This window comes from Canis aureus, chromosome 23 (assembly GCF_053574225.1).
Source record: "Canis aureus isolate CA01 chromosome 23, VMU_Caureus_v.1.0, whole genome shotgun sequence".
NCBI lineage: Eukaryota > Metazoa > Chordata > Mammalia > Carnivora > Canidae > Canis > Canis aureus.
In genome coordinates, this window is record NC_135633.1 from 46,631,093 (window position 1) to 46,658,450 (window position 27,358).

The 27,358-nt window shown below is 43.0% G+C and overlaps 1 protein-coding gene and 1 long non-coding RNA gene across 4 annotated transcripts in view; one reads left to right on the forward strand and one right to left on the reverse strand.

The window, feature by feature from the left end:
* LOC144295107 (uncharacterized) overlaps positions 1 to 20,562 on the forward strand; it is a 41,742-nt gene extending 21,180 nt beyond the window's left edge. The window contains exon 3 of the long non-coding RNA XR_013362526.1: positions 20,383 to 20,562. This is a non-coding gene — a long non-coding RNA (uncharacterized LOC144295107). The remainder of the gene's footprint in view (positions 1 to 20,382) is intronic.
* Positions 1 to 27,358, reverse strand: part of MAML2 (mastermind like transcriptional coactivator 2) — a 343,746-nt gene that overhangs the window by 137,689 nt on the left and 178,699 nt on the right. The gene's annotated exons all lie outside the window — the stretch shown is intronic.

Here is a 27,358-nt window from a genome sequence, read left to right on the forward strand (position 1 = left end):
GAGAAACATAAACACAAATGCACATTATGCACAGCGGATGCCCTTTGTGGTGTTGGAGCTGGAACAGCGGGTCTAATATCCATTGCCTGATGGGCAGGATGAGCAAGAATTTCTGACAGATGCCATTCCCTTCCAGGGACCTGAGCTGACCCATGTATGGGCTTAACCCATCTGTTCAAACCCATTCATTGCTGGGGGTCCAGGCTTTTACTCCAGGATACATTTATGCATTGGATAACCAAGGAGGTGTCAGAGTCTGAGATGGGGAGATGCCCATCTCTGTCTCTCGCAGGATCTATAACGGCCCTCACTGTTCTATTTTTTCTCTCGACCCCTCCATGCCACTGACTGCAGTTGTTAGTAGCTCCTGAGTGGGCCCCTGAAGCCAGGAACCGCCAGATCTCTGAAAAGTGTCACCAGCATTCACCTGGGCGAGGTGTGGCCGAGAGATGTTTAAAATCTTTTTTTCCTGGTAATCACACATGTGCCCATTGCTACAGTTAGCTGAGTTCCTCCAGGTCAGGGAGCTTGTCTGATTGGTCCCTGTGTCCCAGCACTTCACGTCATGTCTGGCACCTAGTAAGAGCTCAATAATGCCTGTTGACTAAAGAGGCTGGCAATCTGCCATTTGCCCTGGTCATGTTTAATAGTCCACATGCAACTGGTTTTGTGGTCACATGCAGTGCCCCTCAAACGTGCTAGGGGACTTCTGTCCTCTGGAGGGGAGACAGATTCAGATATGACATTTTTAGGTTCAGCTCTAAGACAAACCTTGCAAGAGTCATTCAGGGTCTGTGTGGGATCACCAGGTGCTGGGGTGGCAAATAGGGGGAGAAGAAGCCGTTGTGGCCTTTACGCAGAGGAGGACCATCTAAGCCGAGGGACCGTGTGCAAAGAGAAGAAGGGAGGCAGAAAGACACAGGCTTCACAGGCAGGGATTAGGAGTCACCATAGGAAACAACAGGGCATAGAAAGGACTGTCCCAGCTCTGTTGGGCCACTGGTTCCCTCCTGCTTCCCCTGAGGCCCTGCTTGTACCAGGATTCCAGAGGGCATTCGTCCCTCCTCCCACACCCAATAGTCCTGTGCTCGGTGTATGCCTGCGTGGAGGCCTGGCCCTGCCCTTAGCACTCACAGTGAGGCTGGAAGGGCGGCATGCAAGCTGATTAGGACACCAAGAGCTCCACGAGTTGCCTCAGATGGGGTCTGGCAGGAGGACCACCTGAGGAGGAGAAAGGACAGAGTCTAAATCCTGGCTTTATTACACCCTCTTAGCAAATCAACCCCAGGTTCCCCATCTGTAAAACGTCCATCACAGCACCTGCTCTGCCGAGCACACATGGTTAAGGACATTTAAAAGGCTAAAATGCTGTAGGCGCCAGGTCTTCTCATCATCACAATGATTTTGTCTATTCTAAGTCAAACACGTGTGTGAATGAGAGCAAGGGGGAAGGAGGGGGAATCAGAGAGGGAAGAGGCTGCGCACGCGTACATGTGCATACATTTAGTGAAAGGACCTGAGGGGTGGGGGGAAGGAGGGGGGGTTGCAGGACTTAGAAGAGTAAATGTGAAACCAGAAAACAAACACTAAACCTTCCATGGTTTGCTAAAAGCAGCTGCTGTGTGTGAAGCTCAGATGTAGCTTTCTAAAGATACTCTCGATCCTGGGCTTCTTTTCCTTCCTTGTTTCCTCTTCTGCCACCCCTGGCCAAGAATTTGGATCCATGATTACGTATCACAGGAGCCCCATTTTATTATTCAACGATTGCCTCTTGATAAAGCATTATCTGCCTGTGGCCATTAAGCCACCACTTAGGAAGAAGAAATGTCATTGCTGGCTTTTCCTAAGGGGGTTAATGAGCTGCCCTTGGATGACCTGGAAAGTTCATTATTTATCCAGATTCCTTGGGGAGCGGGGGGGGGGGGGGGAGGACAGGGAAGCGAATAAACAGAGAGGAGAGATAGACACTGAACAGGGACTGTTTATGGCTCTTGGAGCAGCAGCACATTGCCTTATACAGGATGACCTTTAGGCTGTGAGGCCCCGGAGTCACAAGGCACAGACACGGTGCAGAAATACTTCTGTTGTCCAAGGCTTGGGCTCTGGGGAGTTGATGGAAGAAGAGGCAGGACAGGTAGGAAGGCCGCTTCTAACATGATGGGCAGCTGCAGGTGGTGGCAGGTTCCAACCCCAACTGGGCCAATGCCCATTTCCTGCAAGAAAGCTCTCACCTCTGCATGTCCGGTCTCCCTGGGCTCCAGGCTGTGCACAGGGGAGGCCCCAGCAGGTTCCCCAGGGCACATGCTGACTTGGCACACACATTTTGAAATCCTAAATGAATCAGTACTATCTGTCTATTCTCTGTGTCATGAACAGTTTGTGTTATTTATGACCTCCAGCAGCCCTTGACATGTTACTAATGGTGAAGTGAGAGGCAATGAGTAAAGGTCCTTCAGCGAGAGAAGCATAAAATGAGGCCCTTAATCATCTCCTCCTTCCTTTCCTTGTCATATTCCAGATTGGCTTTTTTCTTATACTCTATGAGGCCAGGCAATGATGGGAGGCAGGCCATGAGGCTGAAGAGAAAAATAAGGGATTGAGGTGTTTTTTTTAAAAGGATGATTACCTGCTAGGAAGCAAGGGGCATAGGTTCTAGTTTGGCTGTGCTGGTGCACAGAGGCCCACGGCCATCTCCAGCCTACAGAGACTTCTAGCTCATGTGCAGAGATGGGGCTCAGACTTCAGGTAGAGCCCTTCACGGGACACCAGGAAAAGCCTTCCTTCAGAGAGGAATGTTTCTACTGAGAGATGGACTTGTGAGCCCTACAGGAGCATCTGTGGGGGCCAGGCTCTTATGTAGGGAGGTCCGAGGGGCCCAGCATGTGAGCCCTGGTCAGCGGCAACCTAGAGGCTAGGTGAATTGATTAACTGTGTGGGAATAGAGGTAAAATGTTATGAGAGAAGTGAAACCAGCTAAAAGGAGCAGGAGAGAAAGCAAGTACCGTGTCAGGGTTTTGGGCCGAGAAGTTATTTTAGACTGAAAATTAGAGAAGGCATCTGACAGTTATATTGTGCTTGAGTTACACCCTGGAGACTGGGAAGAACTTGGAAAGTGTGGAGAAGAATATATAATCCCTGCAGGGATACAATATAAACCTAATTTACACATTCACTCATTCATTCATTCATTCGGCAGATACTAACCAAGTGGCCCTTGTGCACTGGCCCCCCACGTGAGGCCCTGAAGATGGCACAACACAGACCCAGTCCCTATCCCTATGGCCCTCACAGCCTCACCCCCACAGAAGTCAGCTCACAGCCAATGCTGCAACAGAGGCATAAACCCCATGTACCTGGAAGACAGGGCAAGGATCTAATTCTGATGAGGGTGATTAGGAAGAGCTTCCCAGAGGCCAATCCCATTTGGGCTGAGCCAGAAGGATTCCAGTCTGGGGGACCAAGAGATCAGCTCAAGGTAAGGATGGGCACAAGTGACTCACAGAGGAATGAGGATGCCGGGAATATGTGAGAATCAGTAAAACCAGGTTATGGGGTATATGGTCCCTGTGCTAGGGCACCAGGTAGGCAGAGGGCAGACCATGCCTTGCATGCCACGTGGACATTGTATTGTGGGGCAATGGGGAGCCACCGAGCAGGTGGCTGAGCCTGACAATGGTGTGCATGGGTAAGGACACAGGGAAGTGAATGGTGGCCAGGGGCGGAAAGGGCTTGAGGAGGAAGGTCAGTGCAGTGATTTCAAACCCGGTTCCTATGTGCCGCCAGAGAGCAAGCAGCCTCCTCATCTCTCTCTCTTTTTTTAAAGATTTATTCATCCATTCATGAAAGACAGAGAGAGGGAAGAGAGAGGCAGAGACACAGGCAGAGAAGCAGGCTCCATGCAGGGAGCCCGACGCGGAACTCAATCCCAGGTCCCCAGGATCACACCCCAGGCCAAAGGCAGGCGCTAAACCGCTGAGCCACCTGGGATGCGGGCTGCCTGCCTCCTAATCTCTTGCTGACTCTCAGCGTCCATGGGCAAATTAGGGAAGCCACACCCACTGTTTCCTGAAACCTTTTTTTTTTAGTCTTTACTTTGTTGTTTTTTTTTAAATAATAAATTTATTTTTTATTGGTGTTCAATTTACCAACATACAGAATAACACCCAGTGCTCATCCCATCAAGTGTCCCCCTCAGTGCCCGACACCCATTCACCCCCACCCTCCGCCCTCCTCCCCTTCCACCACCCCTAGTTCGTTTCCCAGGGTTAGGAGTCTACGTTCTGTCTCCCTTTCTGATATTTCCCACACATTTCTTCTCCCTTCCCTTCTATTCCCTTTCACTATTATTTATATTCCCCAAATGAATGAGACCATATAATGTTTGTCCTTCTCCGATTGACTTATTTCACTCAGCATAATACCCTCCAGTTCCATCCACGTCGAAGCAAATGGTGGGTATTTGTCGTGTCTAATGGCTGAGGAATATTCCGTTGTATACATAGACCACATCTTCTTTATCCATTCATCTTTCGATGGACACCGAGGCTCCTCCCACAGTTTGGCTATTGAAACCTTTTTTAAGGCTCACTTGAATGGAATAGAATACAGGTGTGCAGAATTACCTGCGCAGTTACATGTGCTTTCTCTTCATCTGTTTCTTTTTTTAAATTATTTATTTATTTATTCATGAGAGACACACACAGAGAGAGGCAGAGACACAGGCAAAGGGAGAAGCAGGCTCCACGCAGGGAGCCCAACGTGGGACTGACTCAATCCCAGGTCTCCAGGATCACACCCTGGGCTAAAGTTGGCGCTAAACCGCTGAGCCACCTGAGCTACCCCTCTTCATCTGTTTAAAGTGGATGGGTTAGGGGTGCCCGGTGGCTCAGTTGGTTAAGCATCTGCCTTTGGCTCATGTGGTGATCCTGGGGTCCTGGGATTGAGCCTCACGTCTTGCCCCTTAGTGGGGAGCCTGCTTCTTCCTCTGCCTCTCCCACTGTCTGCTGCTCCCCCTGCTTGTGCTCTCTCCCTCTCCCTCTCTTTGTCAAATAAAATCTTTAAAAAAAGAAATAAAGTAGATGGGTTATTTGTTGAACAACACACAGGGAAATCATGCTAATGGGCTGGCCAATAATGTTAAGACTACAGCTCTCCCTGCTTGGTGCCATTTCAATTATTGCTCAGTTAAGAGAAAGCCTTTTCTCTGGGTTGAATGGTCCACTATTATTGGATTACTTATTAAAGAGGACTGATAGGTTGAAGCTGTTTTCACTTAGGATTTGTATGACATGTTCATAACTGAAATGGAGAGTTGCCATAGTTACCTGTGTGAGCTGTTAAACAGAGCACAATCTCTGCTAAAATCTCTCCATCAAGGTCAACTAGACATTTTCAATCAGCACCAAATAATTTGCTGCCTAATGAAAGTTAATGAAATTATTAGAAGAGCAGAAGAAATTGAAAATAAAGTTAATATAGATGTATTTTATATTTAAATGTATTTTAGGGAACAGCCACTTCTGTGGGGTTCTTACCAGCTGGAAATTCTGCAATATAACTGGACATCTGGAGGGAAGTTTAGAGTAAAAACACATTTGGATTTTGGCACAGGTTACTGCCTTCGAATCCAGCCCATCATTAACAGCTTCTGTACAGTATTGTTCTTCCTCTAGGGGCTATAAAAATGAACCAAACCTTTATTCAACCTAAACTTCCTTCCTTGGTCAGCTATTCCTGCTGATTTCCCCTCCCAGTGACCCTTATTGTTTCCACTGGAAACGTCAGAATGGTGGAGGAGGACAAGCTGCCTGCTTTAGAAGCAGGGTGTTCTCTTCTCATAGGCCAAGAAGAAGAAAAGTGACATCATTACATGAAATAACCTCCCGTGCTTCTCAAATTGTCACGCCACACGAGTCACCTGGAGCTCTTGCTGGCCTGCAGATTCTATTCAGCAGCGGGGAGATGGGCCCGAGATTCTGGGTTTCTAGAGAGCTCCCAGGTCCAACCAGGGCTGCCGGTCCGCACATCACATATTGAGTAGTAAGATCCTAGTTTGCTTCATCATTTTTTTTTTTTTTGAATCACCATATACATCAACTCTGAAGTGCTTCTGCACCATCTTCTTGCTTGACAGGCAAAAGATCGGTCTTGCTCACACAGGCTTGAGAGTGGGCGGATGCTAAGATTTTATGCAGCTTCCTTCCCATTCATCAGGCACATCGGCCTGCTGCTCCTAGCCTCCTCCAATACCTTTTGTAGGATTGTGGTTTCAAGTGACAATTCCCACAAGGCAAACAACAGAAGACAAATAATAAACAAGTAAATAACTCAGATGTGGAGTTCATGAAATGTCTTCATCCCAGGGCAAAATAGCATTAGACTCATCTTTATTTACTCTTTAAGAATGAATGAAGCACAAATCAAAACCAAATCAGTCAGCTCAGGGAAAACCAGAATTCCACTGGTTTGAGTAGGTATGAGGTCTGAAATTGTTATTTATGTAAAACATGGGGCCTCCTTCTCAAATGGTGCCAGCTGACATTTTACATTATGGTGTATTTTTTTTTTTAAGACTTTATTTGAGAGAGAGAAGCAGACTCCCACTGAGCAGGAAGTCCAATGTGGAGTTCCATCCCAGGACCCTGGGATCATGACCTGAGCTGAAGGCAGATGCTTAACCAACTGAGCCACCCAGGCACCTCTTTAGTGTATTTTTTATTTTTTAGGACAATCCATTGTTGGGAATTTTTTTTCTTTTTTGGTGGGGTGAAGTGCTATACATTATTTAGATTAACTATCTACATGGTACAAATACACAGTATTTAATTCAAGACTTACCAATTGTTATACTTGGAGAAAGGGAATGTAAGGAAACCACTATGTGAGAACTATAGATTTACATTACTCTCTACCAGCCTGTAAAATGGAACACAACCCCCACCTCACACACTGAGTTGATTCAATTCCCACTTACCCTTTCCAAAAAAACATTCTTGAAATGAGTAAAGAGGAGTCTCTTCATTCTAGACCAGTGGTTCTCGAACTTTAGAGTACATCAAAATCACCCACAGGGCTTTTTAAGCAGGGTGCTGGGCCCCAGCCCAGAGTTTCTGATTTAGTGTCTAGGGTGAGGCCTGGGCACTGGCCTTTCTAACAAGTTTTTTGGTGATGCTGATGCTGGCCCACACAATGAGAACCACTGTTCTAGATCATTATTCTCATCCTTTGTTGTGCATTAGAATCATCTAGGGGAACTTTTGAAAATCCTCACAGGTGTGTTGCCATCCAGATAAACTACACTAAGATTCCTGGGGGTGGGACCCAGCTATTAGTAATTTTTAAAGTTCCCCAGATGGTTTTAATGATTAGCCAAGGCTAAGAACTACTGAGTGTAATAGATGTTATCTTCTTAGATAACATCGCCACTGAAGAGTATGAAGCGATTATCTCAAGCTCATAATATCCCAGATAATTTATAATGATTCCAAGAGCATAAGTGAGCAAGATAATGGGCAGATCAAATGTCCTATGGTTATAGGAGACATAAGCTTGTGGAATATTGCAATTTTGGACTATCTGGACTCCAAATAGGAGGATGGCTGCCAATTCTCCCGTGTAGGGATTATTGTGCAGAAGGCTAAGCCCAAGGAGCCACCTACATCATTAAGCCACAGACCCCTTTTTAAAGAGGACTTCCAATAGAATGTCATTTTTCTCTAGTGAAATCATAACTTGGTTCAGAAACCCAAGAGGGATATGCAACACTTTTTTCTTCTTCCTCACTCAACAGCTTTCTCTACTTCATGCCTCATCACAATCTTGCATTTGGCCAGAAGTTAGAGAGGGGAAAGTAAGAGGATTCCAAAATGCTCTAAGTTTGCCAAGCCATGATATGTACCATAGCTTGCTGTTTTAATCTTGGAGAAAGAGTCCAATCCAGGGACATGAAAAATGAAGTAAGATCTCTAACTTGGATTTCAGTTGCGTTTAAGGATAATTTGCTGAGGTTAGAACATCTGCCATCCCTCCATTCAAAGCTTGAGATTCCTCTACAAGGGGAAAAAAATCTTAAGGTTCTTTAAAATATAGTTCTTTAAAATATACTTCCTTGTGACTTTTATCCACTATCTTACACCAATCATCAGGATCACTCAAACAAGGCTACTCTCTTTTTGATGTTAGAAATATTTAGTAGGGGTCCCAGGGTGGCTCAGTTGGTTAAGCATCTGCCCTTGGCTCAGGTCAGGATCCCAGGAACCTGGAATTAAGTCCTACATTGGGCTCCTTGCTCAGCGGGCAATCTGCTTCTCCCTCTCCCACTCCCCCTGCTTGTACTCTCTCTCTCTCTCTGTCAAATAAATAAATAAAATCTTTTTAAAAAATAAATATGTATTAAATACCTACTATAATAGGTATGGAATAGATACAAAGTTAGAACAGTCTCTTTAATTAGGAATAGAGAAACAAAAACAGATTCCATAACAGGGGTAAAGATACATGAAAATAGGAGTGAGCAGAACTACCAGAAAGACTTAGAACTACTTCAGAATAAACAGCATCCAAGATGCGTCTTGGAGAATGGTAAAATTTCAGCAGAGTAGAGATGAAAAGGTATTCCTAGGACATGCCTGGAAAAGAGACCAGCATAAGTAAAGGCAAAGGCAAAGAATGATAAAAGGTTCCCTCTGTCTAGAAGTCCTAACAATTATAAATATATATACACCTAAAAAACAGACTCAAGATAGACAATAGAAAAACCAACAGTAGGGTGAAACAGACAACCCAATGACAATAGTTTGAAACTTCATTACCCCACTTTTAATGATGGATAGAATAAACAGATGACCAACCAGAGAGCAGCATACTTGAATAAAACTGGCAACCAACCAAACTGAATTGATGTATGCACAACACCCCGCACAACAGCAGAACACATCTTCTTCTCAAGTGTACATGGAACACTCTCCAAGATAAACTATGCATTTATGATTGCATTTATATGAAATCCTCAGAATAAGCAAATTCACCGAACGAGAAAGTAGATTAGTAATTGCAAGAATCCAAAGAAAGGGGACATGGGAAGTGCCTCCTACTGGGCATGGGGTTTCAAATACTCTGGAATTAGATGGCGGTGATAGTGGCACCATTTTTAAAATATACTAAAAACCAACCAATTGTACACTTTAAGGTTAAAGTTTCCTGGTAGGCAAGAATCACATATCTGGCAAAGGAATGGAATGTGTAGTTAATAGCACTCACACATACATATTTTTCTCTCAGTCATGTCATTTATAGAAAATGAGCTCCAAAAAGTTAGCTTCTGAGCAGGAAATTAGGTAAAAAATGAATATACAGAATGGGGTCAGGCATTTGTAATAGTAACTTACCTATTCATTCATTTCTTCTATAGCTATTTATTGAGAATCTATCGTGTGACCGAATTTCTGCAAGGTGCCAGGGATTCAGAGGTGAGCAAGATGGACAGTAGTTTGCCAGAGTCTATGCCCTAGTGACTCTACTTCAGCATCAACCACATTTCAATTTAGAGATCAGGTATAAGCAGGAGAGCACAGTCACTTTTGTACATATAAAGCTACTGCCTAGTTATTTGATTTTACCTGCTTCGAAGAGACAATACATGAATGACGGTCAGCATGACAACAACAAAAAAGGGGGCTCTCAAAGAATAGTGACCTGTTACTGTGTCCCAGCACTGTCCATAGATAGTTGCTACCCCCACACTGCACACAAAAACCTATAGGAGAGATGGAGATGGCATACTTTTAGCTTTCCGACAAGAGACACGGCAATGTTTCTACCAAATACCTTGGTTCAGATTCCTTATGACAAGCAACTTAGCTTGTAATTTGTCTCCCTACGTGTAGGAAAGGATAAATTCATCAGTGCATTTGGGTATTCTGGCCTGCTAAATGTGACCGTTCTCACTGTAAAGTTCCAAACTGGTATTTGGGTTTATACATCAGTCTCTTCTGTGTTTGTTAGTGTGTATCAGTTCTGAAAGCCTGACAGCACTTCCATTAAATGCTGAGACATGATGATCATGCCCAAGATACTGCTACTCTGCGATGCCTGTGGAAAAGATCTTAGAGTAAAAATTGAAATCTGACTACTGAAGGATTACATATGATCCAATCATATGTAGTGAGTGCCTTCTATACGCATGACGTCCTGTCAGGAGGTATAAGATCGGTAAGACAAAACAGCCTCAAGTGGGCTCTCCTGGATAAAGATGTTCCTTAATCATTTTCATCCAATGTACTTAAAGCATTTCACAGACATTAATTAAGCTCCGTGAATATGCAATTACACTCAGAATTTTAAATGAAGAGGAGTGAAGATATGTATGTATTTGATGTTTAATGGAATATTTCCTATCAAATGGAAGAACTTTTAATTTCAGTATTGAGCATGTGAAAAAAACCGTAAGAGAGCCATTATAAGGAACAGTTCTATTAATAATGAGATAACTATGTTGTTGTCTCAGTTTCCTAGAGGTCTATATTCTGATTTCAATTTTTGTGGAGTACCACCTGTGCAAAAGCAGCTCAATACATTTTAAAAGGAAAATATTTGTTGCATTTTCTAATTTTTTTGTATTCATCTTCATTATTATATTCTTGTTGATTTTAATGTTTCAGAAGCACCTAAATCTGTTATTCTTCAACCATTTGCCTATGAGGGCTGGCCCATACACCCATTAAACACCTTGATTCTTTTCCCTACAAAAGACTAGCTCAGTCCACTTGGCAGAAAAACAGTTTTAAATTATGAAAATGTTAAAATATAGAATATCTAATGAAATGGGTTTTATGTTTTTATGGGATGTATTGCACTTCAAATGAGAAATATGAGTGTTTAATAGAAGTCTTTAAAGGCTGCTTACATTACCAGGTAAGAATAGTTTATAATTTGGTATTATGATATTTATCAATAATCATCTGTTTGTTTAGTATTTTGTAGTCCATCAAGCCTTTGTAATGTATCTCTAAGATGACTTCAAATTCTATTATTCTATGGATCTGTGACTTAAGATCATATAGCTAGTAAGTGGCAGGACACAAGGCCCAATTTACCCTCTTGAGAGCCCTTATTACAAACTATAAATACTTTATTTATTTATCATCCTCCTCTACTACCAGGTTAAAGGTTCCAAGTACTTTAAGGTTCTGGAATTATTTGCATAGAAAATCATGCTTATTATATATTTAAAGTCAGCCAAACTCTTGTCCAAATATTATAGTGAAATAAAAACTGAGTCAACAAAGTTTTGCTATATGTAAATTAATCTATCCTTCTTTTCCCCAAATTCTGTTTGACATTTCCAAGTACTTGATACATAGAAGTTTTATAATCATATTCCCTATTCTTACCACATTGTGGTAAAAACTGAATGGCATGTTCCAACTAATTCAGCCAATACTGCTTTCATTTCCTCCAGCTAAGAGGGGTAAACAGAAATGGTTACCATGGAAAGTCACAAATACCGCTGACTGCTGTTTCCTTATTTGCCACTATATCGTGTATTAGAATAAACAGCAAGGGTTTCTTCTATAATCTGGGTTTCAGGCATGTGCAAGGCATTAGGTCCATAGGCTCTGCAGCCTGTCGGGTTGCCCTGCCCAAGTTAGAAGTAGGGGTGATAATAATGGTTAGCACTTAATGAACATTTACCTGATGCCAGATATTGCCACAAAAATGTATGTATGCAATCTCATTTCATCCTCACACCAGGCCTATGAGTTAGGTTTTACTATTACTACACCTTTAAAGGGAGCTGATACTTAGAGATGTCAAATAATTGTCTCAAGTTCACTCAGCGAGTAGGTGGCAGAAACGAGGTTTTAATCCACGTCCTTTTAACTTTTTAAAATAATGGCAATGGTTCTATGGTGTGTGCTGGGGATAAAAAGGTAACTGCATACTTACTTAAAGGTCAGCTTTTTAAATGATGTGTGTAGCTCTCCCATTGGAAACCAATGGGAACTGGCAAGTTCTTTCCAACCCTGAAGGAGTGATTTTTCTGGCTTGCTGCTCAGGATGGTGCACTTAATTCCTTATCTTGACATACATGTCTGAATCAGAGCACCCATCCTCTGAACAATGTGATCCTCCTTCTGTGATGTCCAGGGCTGGGGTTTGGGGAAGAAGGGATGAAAGATGCAGACCTTGTAACCCAAGTCTTCTTGATCCTTACACTTCAGTGTTCAGTCACCATGGGACAGTGTTTTTCTGCCACAGGACCTTGGAGAATCCTTTCCTTTTTTTTTTTTTCTTTTTTATTAGCAAGCCCAGCCTGCAGCTCCCCTCCCTCTAGCCCAGCCCAGCCCAGCGAGTTGGGGTCTCTGTGTAGGGCACATTTAAGTCCCAGTGGTTCTCCTCAAAACGTATGCACCAGCTGGACTGCGGGCAGAGTCTGGACAATCTGGATGGAGGGTAGGCCCTGTGGGGTCATACCTCCAGGTGCAGCGCCAGTGGGTACCACTTGTACCATCTGGGAGGTGGGAGCTGTGGAGATGCCCACTGGGGCAGAGGCTTGGCCAGGTGGGGGGTGTGCAGACCAGATAAGGTCTGTTGGCCAAATTAATCCCACCATGCTCACCTGATCTCAGAAGACCCTGGTGTCAGGCAACGGAATGTATAAGCCAGAGGTCTTGTACTGCATTTTACCTTTCTGTTACTACTTTGGGCATCAGACTAGGGGATCATTTTAATAAGAAAACACTTTACAGGTTATATCGAAATGAAGTGTGAACCCCCTGCAGCTCTCCAAGGGTCTGGGACACAGTAGGTACTTAGAGGATACCTGTATGAACTAAACTTTGGTAAGTAATCTCATTAAGTGAGGGCGAACAGGGAACTGGGAAGTCCTGCACTAAGGTGCCAGTTAAACTCACTTATGTGACCATCTGAACACAGCTAGGAATCCATTGCTGAGGTAGGAAGGAGTCCAAGACTCACAGTCCAAGACATATCATTTGAGGAAGTCCAAACTACCTCTAAATATAAATCTATGCGGTAAGTTACAATTTTCTCAATTTTCCTTTCCCTCATCATCGGATTTCTCCTCTTCCTCCTTTGTCCCTGCAGAATGAGCCACCTAATTGCTTCAATTTGCCACTTCCCTCTGACAGATCTAGTTATATGTGTATATGGAGTACATACACACTTACATAAACATGAGTTGAAGTCAATTTAGATAACAACTGACAAGAAATTAAATATTTAAAGATGTTGTTGATTATGTAGTTATCACAAATGTCTAGTTAGCATCCCATACTGGGGGGAAAAAAAAAGCCCGTGATGATTATCTCTTCTTGGCAGTCTTCCCCATCTCCCCCCAAACTACAACTGCTACATATTTACTTAGAGCCTTAATTCACACTTGTTTATTTCCTGCTTGCACATGCAAAGTTGAGGAAAACAGACATCGGTGAATTTAAAATTTCAGAGTTACTAGCATACTTCTGGTATGGTAGGTGTTTATTTAATAATATAAGAAGGTAGGCATTTGTTTTTCTTTGGACTGATGACACAGTTCATTTTCTCCTAAATAATAGAGACATTTCAAAATGCGTGAAAGCCTGCTTTCTGCTTCATTTCCTGTAAATAACTTTATACTTACTTCAAAGCTGACCTTTCACTTAGATGGATATCCTTGTTACTACAGACTTGAGGAGAGGAGAACTGCATCCAGAGGATGAACATTCAAATAATTGTGTCTTGCTCTATTTACTCCACCCTGAACACCTTTGAGGGTTTATAATTTCTGGGGATACCCTGAGCAGCTTGGGTGAAGTGTCTGCCAAAAATCACATCTGACTGGTGCCCGGTTATTTTTTTCCACTGCTGTTTTTAAAAAGTGCCATCAGCGAAGCTCAACTACAATTGTCGTTCAGAGCCATCAATTTTCCATGTGAGTTCAGGCAGGCCATGGTGCAGATCGCAGATACACAGAACACTGTTAAGTGGAAACCGGGTTAAAAGGAAAGGAAATGTTGTATATACTCTAATATCATAGAAATCAAGTCTAAAGGACGTACTACTGAATTGCAGGGTGAAATCAAATTAACCGTTTTCACTGGAAACAATTCCAATTACCTCTCAGTTACTGGAGAGGAATGAGAAGACTTCACAGACACCACTGTTTTGGGCCTTTGTTTAAAATAGTAATTCTGCAAACTAAATTTCTCTTGCTCTCTCTAATATGCCTGGATCAAAAGGAGTAAATCTGACTGGTTTAGGAAAATCTTTAGGGAAAACCTAATTCCTTTGTTTTCCCAGCAGACTTTGGATAAAAGTCTACGTTTACTTTAGCCTGTGCATTTTGAGAACTAGAGGACACATTTACTGGGAGCCAGAAAGAGTTCCCTCACATGATCTAAGCTCTGGAATTCCTTTGTTTCTGGCCTCTCAGATAGAAGAAGAATAACAAGTATTGTACTGGCCATAAACTCACTGACCACTCAGTCTCCATTTTAACATGCAGCCTGTACAACACATGCATCTGTGTGCGTGCGTGTGCAGGGCCAAGAAGGGAGGTGGAAACTGTGTGGGTGTTTACAGTATATTAATATTAATCACCTGGATAATGTGTATTATCGTGAGCAAATTAGAAAATCTGAATTGGGTTAAATCTGCAAATTATTAACTATATTGGCCTTTGATAGCTGGTTATTCTATTTTTTAACCATCTTTTTTATGAGCCAATCAAAAGGCAGTCTCTTTCCATGAAATAACTCCCTTTTCCATCCTTTCCCCCAGAGTATTCCTACGTTCATCAAGGTAGTGTCTATGGAACTGCTCTTTGGTCTCTGTCATTTCTGTTTTGAATAGAACAATTAGGAAATGACCATGCTACATGTTACCCAACTTGGATTTATTAGGATCAAAAGAAGCCCTTAATCTAGGTTAATAAAAACACAAGAGTCTTCTTTTTATATGACTTAAGGTCCTTCTGTTGCAATCAAAGATGTCACCCCCCTTCAAAGTGGTAAAGTGAATCAAAATGGAATTCATAAAAATGAAGAAAAATATACTTTTCCCATGCTGATACCCCTATTAGCTTGCTCTATCCCTGAAACCTGCTCCTCAGTCTCTTCAAGTGCTAATTTCCAGGAAGCCACCTGAGCTCATGTTACTGTCCCTGGACCAGGAGATTTTTGTTCCATTCCTGACTCTAACGCTTATGGCCAAGGAAGTTATTTATGCCATCTGTAAAAAAGGGAGCAAAATAACCACTCTTTATCTTGGGTTCCACAAGGCTACTCAGGAAATTTATGAAAAATCTATTTCAGTGGCTGCTGAGCTATGAATGTGGAACTCCTAATGGCTGCTAATGGGAGATCTTATTTCAGTCTTCCTGTTTTCTTTCCTCCCACGTGGTCAGCCAGTGTTCAGGGGAGGTTGAGAAAGATGGGGGAGTTGGTGAATAATGTTGCTGGCTGAACTACCAGGGGATGGGGTGGATAATGCATCCTCACTAGGAGATGCCTGAGCTAGAATAACCTCTGAACCAAAGTCTAGGGAGGCCCCAAGGAGTTTTCCTGTTAGAGACCAGTGGGACCAGCGAATCCTCCTGAAAATTTTACACTATTCTAGGTGCTTGATCTGAATCTCAGAGTCCCCTCCTTACTCTTCTCAAACACTTGGGGAAGAGTCTTGGCCTCTACCATAAAATGCTCATAGCAAGGAGACTGCACAACTCATTCTAAAATTTAAATAGTTTTTTCTTCAGTCTCCCAAGGAAGTGAAAAGTAGTTGGTAACATTTTTTTTTTTTTACATAGTACTTCCAGTGTGATTGAAAATAATTATTTAGTTATTCTGTAACTTCTGTTGCTTAGAGTAAGTCATTTGATGCTTATAGATCCTTAAAAGGGAAATATGCCAGAACCATGTTCCTGCAAAACTTTCTTTCATATCTGTTTATAATGTACTATGGACCAAATTAGTTTTGTGTTAGCAGAACACAGAACTAATTAGCTAACACAGAACTAATCTGTACACAGATCAGATACATTAGGCCTATCGCCCACCACCAGTGGTTAAAAGACAGCGGTATCTAGTGACCACTATCCCAAATATTGAATAAATAACAATTCCTTTGTCTTGGTATGTAAAAGAGAATGATAAATCTCCAATTATGTTACTTTTTAAAATATTTTATTCATTTATTCAGGAGAGACACAGAGAGAGAGGCAGAGACACAGGCAGACAGAGAAGCAGGCTCCCTGCGTGAAGCCTAGAGCAGGACTTGATCCCGCGCTCCAGGATCACAACCTGAGCCATAGGCAGGTGCCCAACCACTGAATGACCCAACCATGTTAAATTCTTTACCAAGGGGGATCGCTGGGTGGCTCAGCGGTTTAGCACCTGCCTTTGGCCCAGGGCACGAACCTGGAGTCCCGGGATCGAGTCCCAGGATCGAGTCCCACGTCACGCTTCCGGCATGGAGCCTGCTTCTCCCTCCTCCTGTGTCTCTGCCTCTCTCTTTCTCTATGTCTATCATGAATAAATAAATAAATCTTAAAAAAAAATCTTTACCAAGAATCGCAAGAATTATCAACTACAGTTAAAGCAAAAAAAAGAATCACAAGATTATTTTTTTTTTAAAGAGAGAGAGAGGGTGCAGGAAAGGGGTAGGGAGGGGCAGAGGGAAAGAGAGAGAATCTTTATTTTTAGAGAAAGCATACGTGAGTGGGGGTGGGGGTGGGGGTTGTGGAGGAGGGGCAGAGGGAGAGAGAATCTCCCATACTGAGGGATCCACCTCATGACTCTGAGATCATGACCTGAGCTAAAATCAAGAGTTGGATGCTTAACTGACTGAGCCACTCTGGTGCCCCACAAGAATCTCTGGACCCAAGAGAAAGGTAACTTGACAGCAGGGAGTAGCCCACATCTTCCCTTCACCTAAGCATAATCATGTTGGTCAGCAGCAACTATTGTCTTTCAGAACCACCAGAAGTTCAGTCTCAGGCCAATTCCAGATGATGGCAAAAAGCAAAATAATATGAAATGCTCAAGCAGAGGCCACCATCAAGGGCCTTTGAAATTTCTGTCTCTGTTGCCTATTCCCTTTCTTTCAACCCATATCTAATTTCTATGATGCAAGAAAGTCCTGGGTATGTGGGCAGTAATGCTTGCATAATTCTGTCTTTAAAAAAAGACATTCTATTGAATGAAGGAAGCTGCAGAAAACTAGGAAAACTTACTAATAATCTTCAGAACAAAAAGTTCCCAAACCTGAGTAAATTGCTGCTGAGGCTTATCATTGAGGATGTTTCACCTTCTTCATGTGGTTAATTGCTCCTTGCCTCCACAGATGACTTCATCCCTCTTAATCTCCCCTTGTTTTGTTACAAGTGCTCAGGCATTGGCATGGTTCATCTGGGACTTCATTAGACTCGTGGCAGGCACAAAAGCCAGGACTGAGGGAAGAAAATGAAGAGTCTACCCTGTTAATGTGAACTGATTTTCAAGTCCTTGTCCTGGCTTGGTTTCACCATACTGTTGACAATTTGTATTTTTCTTGTTCGTTATTCAAACCTCAATAGTTTATTTTTAAAAAGATTTTATCTATTTATTAGAAAGAGAGAGAGAGACAGACAGACAGCATGAGTGGGAAGGGAGGAGCAGAGAGAGGGAAAGAGGCAAACTCCCCGCTGAGGAGGGAGCCTGACATGGGGCTCAATTCCAGGACCCTGTAATCACGACTTGAGCCAAAGGAAGATGCTTAACCAACTGAGCCACCCAGGTGCCCCCAATCCACAATGGTTTAAAATAAGCCCAGGTAGATGAGGAATAAGGGATGAAATGAAAATCCCCTCATTGCCCTCCATGAGAGCCTTAGTCTGGGGCTGAAGTGCCCATACAAACAGGCTGAGATGGTTCCAAGCCAATCCTGAGGGCAGAATGGATAGCAAAAGACAAGACTATGGCTTTGGGACTCTCTCTGAGCACAGTCTCAGAAGCTACTCCCTGAGTTTTTCCGATTTTAAACCAGACCTCATTTGTAAAGTAACGGTTCTCAACTCCACTCCAAGGCAGCCTGAAGAAGGGCTGCCAGATGGAACCTCTGGACTTTTCTCACTCTTGCAGTTCAGTATTTCTCCAAAGACCTTTCACTTAAGATACCCATGTAAGATATCCAGTGTGCAGAAATTGCTTATTTGGTGACTTGTCCTCCCTCTAAGATCTAGAGAGACGTCTCTATCAGGGTAAGTCTGTGGATCCAAGAGGCCACATGCACTCGATAGTTCCATCTGTTCCATCAAGGGTCACCCTAGGAACTGCCATTTTAGGAACACACTGGGAACATCGCTGTCTCAGTCCTTCAAATGGCTGTTTAATGCCTTTGACTCTGGCCTAGGGTTGCTAGATGTAGCAAAGAAAAATACAGGCCATCCAGTTAAATTTGAATTACACATAAGCAACGTGTGATTTTTTTTAAGTATAAATATGACTCAGAACATCCAGCTTGATTTAACCGTACTGTTGACAATTTATTAAAATATAAATAATTTCAGTTTGGGGCTGAAATGCGGCGCTTTCTTAGTACAGGACATCCTGTGCAATATTTGGGACATACTTGTTCTTTTCTTTGCTCATCAGGTATTCAAATTTAGTTGCATGCCCTGTGGTTTATATGGAAATCCTACCAGAACCCTTGACATTTCTCCTGAAATGCAAGGGAGCAAAAGTTTGCTGATAGACAGTTCTTCAGAGTAGGAGAGGCTCCAGCTAGAGCTGCCATTGTGCTTCACCTCACAATTGGATATATTTGGGTATATCAAATGGACATAGGGAATGGAGATCTCACTAAGGTCCATTTAAATGAGAAGCCAAAGAGTACCGTGAGAAAAAACTCATTCTCCAGGATGAGAACCAAGGTACATGAGTCTGAGCCTACTAATAGAGGAAGGGGTGATTCTGAGTATGGCACACCTCTGAGCCTCAGATTGCCTTCCCTACCACCACCTGAGGGTCATGCCTAAAATGTTCTAGAAATGAGGACTGTAATGCAACCTCTGGTACAGCCACTCTGGAAAACAGTATGGATGTTCCTCAAGAAGTTAAAAATAGAACCACCCTATGACCCAGCAATTGCATTACTAGGTATTTACCCCAAAGATACAAATGCAGTGATCCGAAGGGGCACCTGCACCCCAATGTTCACAGCAGCAATGTCCACAATAGCCAAACTGTGGAAGAAGGCACAATGGCCTTCAACAGATGAATGGGTAAACAAGATGTGCTCTCTATATACAATGGAATATTACTCAGGCATCAGAACGGATGAATACCTGCTATTTACATTGATGTGGACGGAACTGGCGGGTATCATGCTGAGTGAAATGTCAATCAGAGAAAGGCAATTATCATATGGCTTCACTCATACGTGGAATATAAGAAATAGTGCAGAGGATAAGAGAAGGGAGGGAAAAATGAATGGGAAGAAATCAGAGAGGGAGACCAATCGTGAGAGACTCAACTCTAGAAAACAAACTGAGGGTCACTGGAGGGGAGGTAGATGGGGGACAGGGGAACTGGGAACTGGGTAATGGGCATTAAGGGGGACATGTGATGGGATGAGCACCTGGTATTATATGCAACTGGTAAATTACTGAACTCTACCCCTGAAACTAAAGATGTTGGCTAACTGAGTTTAAATAAAAAAAAGAAATGAGGGTTGTGGTACAAAGACACAGGAAATAAGCAAAAGAACAAAATGATGCATCTTCAGGATGAGGGCTTGGGCATCAGCAGGGGGTGCACCATCAACACAGAGCACGGGCCATCTTGATGACGAGGTGGCCCTCTGGCCAATGTCACCAATGGGGCCGCCGCTTGGGCAGGGGTAGCCATCATTACAGCAATCTGCGGCAGAAATGGAGGAAAGTGGCAAGGCCAATGGAACAACCAAGAAAGCTGACATGAGGAGATATTAATTTCATCAACGTTTACTAAGCACCTGGGACGTGGCATGCAGCAGGCTTGCTGTGGTAAATAGAGACGTGAAAAACAATACGATTCCTCACATCATGCTGCTCATGGTCCAGGGTGAGAAACCACCAAGTCCAAGAGATGATCACAATATGGTATGATGAGGAGTATTATAGTTTACAAGCACATGGGAGGGGCCACCTCACTTCTCTTTGGTAGGCTGGGGTAGGTGTCCTGGAGAGATGACTTCTAAGTTAAGGCCCAATGGACCAGTAAGAATAAGGAGGAAGAGTCCACGTGAGATGCCCAATGTATTAGAAGATTTCTGCTCTACTAGGGAGAAATCAGAAGTGGCCCAGGTTTCTATTTAAACAGTCAGTTCTGATGGGTGACTGCTAACTTGACTTCTTTTTCCCATTAGGCTACTGAGGCTACCCCTCACTTTGCTGATGGCGCAGTCAGTGACATGTTGAGTAAACACCAGGCCAACTAGAAGTAACATGGAGATGGAAAGACCTCATGACCCTTGTGCCTGAGTGGCATTTTATTGCGGATCCTCAGGGGTACCTTACCAGGATGCTGAATAAATTATGTAGGCGAACATTGTCTTTTGCCCTATGCTTTGCACTTTGAAAATCCTCTCGTAATAAAGTATTGCAAACGTCAAAGAATTAAATTATTCCTCTTTCCCAGGCTCAGTACAAGGAAGGGACTGCATATACAAAAGCAACTTAAATGCAGCAGGGATGAGGTTAGGTTGCTCTCTTGAAGTATCTCTCTGTCAGGGTTTGCAAAGCTGATTTATTTTCCTCTGGTCAGAGTAGCCTCAAAATAATAGGTTTTAGAATAAGAAAACAACTATTTTTTTGTTTAATCTTAATAATAGGGTATTTCAGGTTTGTCTAATGAAAACCAGAAGCTGATGATCTAACGCCATCAAATACTAGCCTTTGTGCAAAAAGAAATAGTAAAATAACGTAGGACCTTGTCTAAATAGGACTTATAAATGATGCCAGCTAAGTGGGAAAAAATAGCAATAACCTTTTAAAACATTAATTTAGACTTTTATTGGAATACAAAGGATTTCTAGCGTCTGAAAGCAGGCATTGTCTCTCTTTTTTATTTCAATAGAACTGTGGCTTGAATACAACACAGCAGGGTGTGTGTTTTCTAAAGTTGGGTCATTATCAGAGTGTTCGCTGCCGTTTGCCAATAAGCCTTTATTTAGCAAAGTTTAAAACTGCTGACAAATGGGATTCTTCCTGTAGCAGTATAACATGGTACAGCTAAATATGCCTAATTACAAAAGCCCTCCAAGGGCAGTAGGGAAATTCACAGTTTGGAGAGGATTCACAGGGACAGTCCTCAAAATAGGAAAGCCTAGGAGCCCTCAGCCACCTCACTTCTACTCCTGTTACTATGGATTTTAAGTTGCAGGGACCTGTGAGATTATTCAAAACAATGTCTAATTTTATCCAAAGCTGCGGGGTTTCTCGTTTAGGCTGGGCAGGCATTGAAGAGACGGTTTTTACTTCTGCACGCTCTGGTCTGTGAGTTTCTGTGGATGTCTTTCCTTCCTTGCTCTAATCTGTCCCCCCTGTTCAGAGACAAATACATCCGATAACTATTATCCCAAACTCCAAACCTTAGTTCCTTGTATGTATTTTGTCCTGGAGGTTCCATGAAGGCTAATGGACAGTCTCTTTTGAATTGGGAAGGGGGCTGAGGTGGTACCATTCATTACAGTCTCCACTTCCAGGAGTCTCTCTCTAAGAGCAGAGGTCTAACTTGAACTGACTTTCATGGGAAAATGTGCACTGCAAGCCTTGCTCTCTAATTATAGCCAGGGGAACGTGAGGTTTGTTTGGAATCAGATGGAGCTTTCCACTCCCATAATTACACATTTTATTTCAAACACCTTACGGCAGTGTTTGAAGAGGTTGGCACAATCGTCCTAAATAAATATCATCCTGAAGTTCTCCCTCAGGAGGGCTGGAGGGAGTGAAGGAACAGGACCAAACAGAGTGATGTGCTTGTGAGGGTCTCATAATTCCAGGGCAGAAAGTGTGATGAGAAGATAGGGGCACTGGGATTTTTATGTCTGGAGCTCAGCCTTCTTCTCAATCCTGCAGCCTAACTGATGTGGCCTTTCACTGACCAGGTAAAGGGATTAGTAACTGAAGTCATGCTGTTGGGTGGATGCTGAGCAACCATAATTAAGGCTTCCAGGGACCTAAACCAAACATATACAGCCAGAGAAGAATTCTCATAACATGGTTAAGAAGAATACTTGGGGTGAGGGGAGGAGTGGGGAGAGAATCTGTGTTTATATCCCAGTGCTGGCTGGCATGCTTAGTTCTGGGCAAGTCTTCCAGGAAGTCCAGGACGAGGGACATGTGTGGGGAAGGAGGCTGGGAATGTAGGTTGGGACCTGTAATGTGGTGGCAGTGGGACCCATGGAGGAAATAAATGAATCAGCTCAGTTCCAGTGATATAGGGCCCTCCATCACTAAATAATTCCCCAAATATTTGTGCCACCGCCCCCATGTAGCTGACCTTTGGAGAGAGGGAGCCATGGGCTTGCTCTCTGATGAATAGCTCTACTGTTCCTGTGGGCTTACAGGAAGTGGAGGAAACCTAGAATGACAGAAATAGTAACAAATAAGTAGAACCCTTGCTATCCTCTCCGGGGTCACCCGACAGGCTCTCTGATGAGGTGGCTTTCATCATAGAAAGTTCTGGAAAAGTGGCCAGATGTTTACTGAGTACCACTCTAGGTCCTTCACTGACATTTCATTTTATATTATCTTTTCCTCCTACAGGCCTGTAGAATAAATATTTCCCTCATTTTTGATTTAAGAGAATAGGGAAAAGCCAATGTAATTTAGAGTAAAGGCTGCCCTAACCAACTCCCCGTGTAGCACGTTCTTCCAATTCTATTATTTTCTCGGTGCCATGGAATCTGTGAGGCATTAATAATATTAATATTAATCCCTTATGTTGGTATGGCATGTCATATGAATGGTTTTCAAGGAATCTTCAATATATTGCCTCTCTGGAGTCTCAAAAACAGCTCTGTGAGATGGGCAAAATAGGAATTACTACCTACATTTCCAAGCTAGTACAGCTCAAGGCTGAGGGGGCCAAGAACCAGGACCAGAACGCAGCTTCTACCAGCACCCAGCTCTCCTCCCTGTTACTCCCTGGGGACCTTGATGGAGACTGGGCCCGCCAAACAGCTAGCAGCTCCTTGCTGAGCCGTGTACCAACTTGTGGACAATAGCCTTATTAAATGCTGAAGATCTTTGGATGGAGACCAAGAACTCTATCTCTGCAAAACATCTCTACGGAAACATTTTCTCTCTTCATTTCTCCTTCTCATTTAAATGCTAAAATATTTACAGCGATAGGCCAGATAGCATCATGCTACCTTGTGATTTTTCAGGGAAAAGATGAGAAGCACATGATATGGTTGAGAATTTTCAACTGCCTGGCATAAGCGGAAGGAACACTTGTCTAGGGGTTAAGTGATGGGGTCCTGCTCCTGCCCCCTCCATTTACCAGCCGTGTAACCCATCACTTGTCACTTGCTAGGGCTCAGTCTTCTGGTCTCTAAAAGGGACCATCCTGACAAAATCATGATGTGTACAGGCTTTTTAAAAAATAACCATGTCCTTACATATAAATGTGAGGGAAACATGGTGACGTGGCAGTATGATCACATCGAATATGGATGATTTTCAACACACTCCTGTAATAACCAAGGGGAAGGAAAAGTGATTTTCAAATCATTGTGTTAGGGTGGCGTCTGACACAGGAGCACAGTCAGCGTACAACTTTCAAGTTATTGGTGGGAGAAACTTCAACACGATTTGAAGGAAGCCAGACAGGTTTCTTATAGGGAATCTTATGTCTTGGGATTGTCAGACAAGATATGGCATCTGGCTGCTTCTGTTGGGAGAAAATGGGAATCCATCCTCCAGGCTGGTCTGGCTACCTGCACTTGCTCCTGGCTCAGAGTTAAAATCACTTTGAAGAGCTAGATACGATATTGCTATTAGCAGTGGCTCTGAGAGGCAGAATAAGGGCAAACCATGGATTTTGGAGCCAGGGCTGAGTCCAGGTCTAAGTTCTTACCAGCTAGCTGTGTGATTCTGTCACCTGAGCTTTCAGGATCCCTCAGGTCTTTAGCCATGGGGTGGCACAGCCCACATGGCAGTGCCATTCTGAAGATCAGATGAGACACATGGATCAAGTATCTCACATGAGTACCTGCCATGAGGCAGGCACTCAGGAAATGGCAGCATCTAGATTTTATACACACCTCGTCATACCTCAGGGACACCTTAAATGCTGCAGTGAGGCAGGACTGTGTCAGCCAAACTTGAAGAATCCCTCCTGGTCACCAGTTATTCATTTGTGTGTAAGAGAGAGAAGCAGCTCTGTTTGAAATGCTGTTGGTTACTGATTGTTTTTTTTTTTTTTTTTCCCCTGAGAGTCTTGTCTTTACAGGCTAAAAGATGCAGTTGGCAGCCCTTTTTAACGTAGAAGCTTTAGGAAACGTGGTGCCAGGCTGTCAGCCTGTTTCAGCATACTCTTTGCTCAAAATGAAAGGCTGTGTCGTTTCTTGAAGATCATGACACTTTGGGTCGCCACTCAGTGAGTTCAGGGTAGGGATCATGTCCTCTCTATTATGTATTTATTCAAAGACCATTTGCAGAATACACACATATGAGTTAATGTCAAACTCACTAAAGCTACAAAATTTAAAAAGGGGAAATTAAAAAAAAAGAAATTTAAAAAGTTTTAAAGAATTTAATAATAGGAAGTACAAAGGAAGGATAACATATATGGCATATAGCTAAACTTTTTTTGTCAATACTTCCTTTCCTATAAAATGAGAGACACTACTTTTCCAGGTAACCCCCAACCCCAGTATTTTTTATATAAAATATTCACACGGCTTAGGACACAAGCGAGGTCCTCACATGGCGGTAACACAGAGGCAAAAAAGTTTATGGCGTAAGCCTTAGTCTCACACTTCCTGACCTTACCATTATTAAAAATCTTTACCTTTGAATTCATAATAGGCTTAGAAAGTGATTCATGGATGCATTAAACCTTCCCTTAATCAGATACGTGAAAAATTATACTGTTTGGGTTTTTTTTCCCCTCCCATTTAACACAGATCCCATTTATTGCTTCTGTTGTTCAAAGTCAGAATCTGGTGGATTCAACTCTTCCATGAGCAAAGGCTGTGTGTTCTAGGTAGGAAAAGTTTATCTTTTGCACACAAGTGAAGAAACAAAGCCAACTGAGCTAAAACTCTCCTTCTTTTACTCCCTTGAGTTTTGGCTGGGACTCTCCTTTCGAGCAAGTTATGCATACACACACAAAAAAACAAAAACAAAAAAACAAAACAAAACCCCACAATATAACTGAGTCACAAGGAAGGGAAAATGAACTCCAGAACGCTGTAGGTTTCTTGCACTTCAGGTCGATCTCCAAATCTCTCACGTACACATTTGGGAGTATTGTTAGGAGGAAAACATTTTGTGTCTTGAAAAGGGGACTGTTTTTGCTATAGGACATAGAAAAGAAAGGTCTGATGCATGCTAGTCACATTACCTGTCACTCGGAGAGAACAGCAAGGGGCGTTAAGCATAATGAAAATGAGGAGTTAAACGCCTGGTGTTTATCTCCAGTGTTCCAGATAGAAATATATCTCCGCACAGTGTGCACCATCTCCTTCAACAAGACTGCCCTGCATTCATCTCTCTTGCATACGCATGACGAGCACACCTCATCCGTCACGTTGAGACATGTTAAAAGGAACCTTCTTCCCCTGTTCCTTTCTACTCTGAATAAGTAATTATGAAAAACAAATCATTGCCATGTCTCTTCCTTTCTTTAGTTTTATTGGGTTTTGTCTGCCTGTCTCCCACAGACATAAAGAATTGTTCTGTTCGTTTAGATCCAGTGATTTTCTTTAGGGGGTTGTTTCAGATAAAACAGAAGGTCTGATTTTGTCAGGAATGTAGCTCTGAACGTCTCTAAGAGCAACTATGCATATGAATTTGAGGGCAAAATGTCACCCTCAAAGTGAACTGAATGGAAAAAAACACAATAGAAGTCTGTTAAAATGCTGCTTTGGGCAACAAGAAAAAAAAAAGCCTAGATGCGATCATTCTTTCTAAAGGCCTTGTAGGTGCTGGCCCATACTATGATTGGAGGGGTGTCCACCAGCCTGCATTTGGATATTTCTTTCTTTTTGATGTACTGCTCTGGATGAAATGTTGGGGGTCATATTTGAACGGAGGTGAATGGCCTTCTAGCCTGAAAAGTCTTATAATTCTTAAATGCCACACAGGCTTCCTGACAGAAGGCAGATCGTGTGTGTATATATATGTGGACCGATTAGATTATCTCATCAAGTGATTCAGAAAGCGAGCGATAGAGAGCTGGGGCCAAGCTTTAAGGTTATCTACATTGTGATGAACAGGATCCTGCATAGGCGGAAGGCTAGAAAGGCATAAAGCAGGCCTGGATAGCATGATATGAATTCAGTTTTTGAATCCTGACCTCACATACAGGCCTAACTCTTAGGGCTGGGCATCTCAAACCTCTTCCTTTTTAAATTCTCCCTCTTGCAGGCTCCTAAAGGACTCCACTGCCCCTGTGCTGTGACACACAGCGCAATGTGGGCCTCATGTTGGGTCTAACAAAAGGAAGGCTTTCAAAAGTGAATGATAAAGTTGTTGCCTTCAATCTATCTCTGTCTACCCCTTTCTTGTTCTCTGTCTCTATTTCTCTCTTCACTGTCTCTCTCCCTTTGTCTCCCTTTGTGTCTGACGGGCTCTCTATCCCCCTCTATCTTGACCTGATCCTCTACCATGTTCTTTACTGTCACCTCTATGCATAAGACTCCCAGGCCATCACAGCCAGTTCAGAATTGTCTTCTCAGCTGTATGCTGAAATTTCTTACTGCCTGTTAGACATCTTTACCTGGAAACTCTGCATCCTTGATAGTGCCATGGACCAAACTAAGTTAAATTCAACGTCTACCCAACTTCCTATTTTGCTACCTTATCAATGATGACAAAGACAAAAGCCATTGCCACTGTGGCTAGAAAAGCTTTGCTCTTTCTTATGACTCACCTATTCACTCACTAAACACTGATTGGGTCTCCACTGTGCTGGAATACTGGGGTCATAAAGCTGAAAAAGATAGCCCTTGCTCTCAAGAAACCCAGAGTCAATGACAGGTAGGGAACCTAAGCACACAGTGCTTTGATATGAGACCTCACAGGGTGTCATGGGAGCGCAGAGGGGTACCTAATCCAAATGGAGAAAAGAGGGGCTTTAGGGCACCAGGAAGACTTCCAGGAAGAGGTAAC